Here is a 2,696-nt window from a genome sequence, read left to right on the forward strand (position 1 = left end):
GTATGTGTGAAAACGCCCTAAATGTTTGGCACAGAGTAATAATAGAGTATAGTGAAAGCGTTACGCCCTGTGTTGCATTCAAGCACCACAAATAAAGACTTTCTAACGTGAAAGCGTCCAAACCATATTTTCTGAAAACCTAACTAAGTGGTCTAAAAATAAACTATGACTTAATAAAACTCAAGATAATAAAAAAAATTGTTTACGAGGCAAATTATCGCCTTTTAAACTATTTTACCACAGTGGTATGAACCTAAAATAAACAGATGTTGATTTAATGTCAGTAAACAGACCTAAATGATGCCGAAATAACAAAATCATGATGGCAATTTATAAAAAGTCTGAATTCAAACTGTTGTGATGACTCACATTAAACACCGTTTGAGGTTGTGTGCAGTCAGTTTCCTTGTGGTCTGATGTACAATCATTCGGGACCTGAGGTAACCTTTGCGAGGCAGCTGGACTCTGTGCATTTCTTGGCCAAACTACAGCGTCCTTTGAGGACACTGTTGGTTGAATCGCCCATCATTCGACGATTGATAGATGGTTCATCCAATCCAGCTACATGCTAGCATCAGTTACATCTGGAGAGAATTTCCTCATTAACAGAAGAGCAAAGAACGACACTGAAGGACTTTTTCTCCCGATTGGCTTCAGTCAGAGTTTGACTACGTGAAATGGTTTGTTGATCTGATTGGTTGAAGTTCGCCCATCGTTCGACGTCTGATAGATGGTTCGTCCAATCCAATTTTTTTGAAAGCGTCTGCCCTTTTCCAAACAGTTTCCAACAGCGACTTCCCAGATGGTTCTGTCTTAGAGACCATCTGGCTCAGTCAGGTTAGACCTGAGAGGTTTGGGCCAGAATCAGCTAATGGTATTGATTCACATCAATCAGCACAAGTCTGGCAGATGACCAGCAGTCAGGATGGAGATATAGAAGCTATTTCAGCGACTTGGCAACTGTTTCTGTGACAAGATATTTAGTCTGTGTGAAGCTGAACGTCCACCACGGCAGACATTACCCTTTAAAACCCATCTGCTACTGCATCCACACAGTACAACCTTACACATATGTATGAGCTGACACTCACACATACACAGAGGTTCATATGTCTGTAGAGCTGTTCGGTGTTTAGTAAGTTTCGTCAAACACATGCAGATTATCTGATTCTGAGGCCGTTTGCAAAGCGATCAGCAAACACGATCAGCAAACACGATCACAAACTGCGTGTTTGTTTGCTCGCTGAGGAGTTCACACAGCAAACAGCATGCATTCATTTTAGTGTGTCAGTCTCTGTAAGAGGCACAACACAAACCCAGAACCATCAGCACACAGTTCGGCATCGGATCCCCAACGAACCCGACCCTGCTCGCCTCAGCTCTGGACTGTTTTTTTAACCCAGAACCTGAGGGCCAGAGGACGGTTAGCCGGACTGTATGTGTGCATGGTTCTGGGTTTCATTCAGCATGCGAATCATTCAGTCCATCCAAGTGGCATCAGAGTAAAGCTGTGGATGACAGGAAGCAGGGTGGCATGGAGAGGCAAGCCAGATAGATAGATAGATAGATATAAAGGTAGATCAGTAGGTAGAAAGGTAGGTAGAGATGTGGGTTATTGGCACATCTACACGGTGAAGGTGACTGAGGTTGTGCATACAGTGCCTGATAACAGTTCCCATCTGTGGCAGTAACTGGTCAGACTGGTTTGTTGTGTTGTGAGTGATAGTTTGGATTTTTGGACTCTGGACTGTAGTTGGAGATCTTCCAGCCAACCAGTGTCTTACAAAACAAACATTATAAAGTCAGTTCCCCTCCTTTATATCTTAGGTTATAGTTAAACAGGAAGTGTTAGTATCTTTAGTTCACTGCAGCAAATATAAAGCTACTGAGCTCCTGCTGTCTGACAGGGATAAATACGGTAATATTATGCACCAATATGGTTTATTAATGTCTATTTAAATGGCCACTTTACATTCTGTTGACATTGTTAAAAATGTGTAGATTGTTTATTATTGAGGTCAAACGTGGTGTTGAACTGGACTGCGGTTCATTATATACGAAGAGCTGTTTCTCATCTCATTTACATACACAAGGGTGGGTCAGAATATTATAATAATAATAATAATAATAATAATAATAATATAATAAAATACAGTCCAGAACAACATCATCGCTGTGACCTCAAACGATGGCCTAAAATGTTCAGTTTTTGTGCTGTTAATTAAATTTATGTTGTAGATGAGTCCCACTCTTTTAAGAATATGGGTTTCCAGTAATTTTTCTTTTACCAATACAATTACTGGACATTTGCACAACAGTTGTCGTTGTTTTTTTAAGACTGTTCCCAACCCTGCAGGCCGTCTGGTCTATTGTAAATTGTTTAATAGAACAATTTGGTCAAACATCAGGGGAAGAAAACCGTCAAAAAAGGGAAGCCTATTAAGACATTTTTTGACAATAATTCACTGTTTTGGGTTTCATTGTTCAGTTTTTAATTAATATGTAATAAACATAAAATATGTCACTGAGTCAGTTTATAATGATTTATGATTTAAAGAGGTGGTTTTGTGCCGTGCTTGGCCGTTTGATTTTCCAAACTTTTCGAGTTCAGTTCGCAATAAATTCAGCTCAACTCAGACTAACATACAATCAAACATTTTCAGGATATTTTTGGTGATTTTAATTAATTTTCCAGG

At 39.7% G+C, this 2,696-nt stretch overlaps 1 protein-coding gene across 1 annotated transcript in view; it reads right to left on the bottom strand.

Annotated features, from left to right (window-relative positions):
• LOC118320844 (serine/threonine-protein kinase BRSK2-like) overlaps window positions 1-2,696 on the bottom strand; it is a gene marked incomplete at its 5' end in the record, with an annotated part of 44,856 nt that overhangs the window by 2,935 nt on the left and 39,225 nt on the right.

This window comes from Morone saxatilis, unplaced genomic scaffold (genome assembly GCF_004916995.1).
Source record: "Morone saxatilis isolate NCDOM2014 unplaced genomic scaffold, NCSU_SB_2.0 Contig11, whole genome shotgun sequence".
Taxonomy (NCBI): Eukaryota; Metazoa; Chordata; class Actinopteri; family Moronidae; genus Morone; species Morone saxatilis.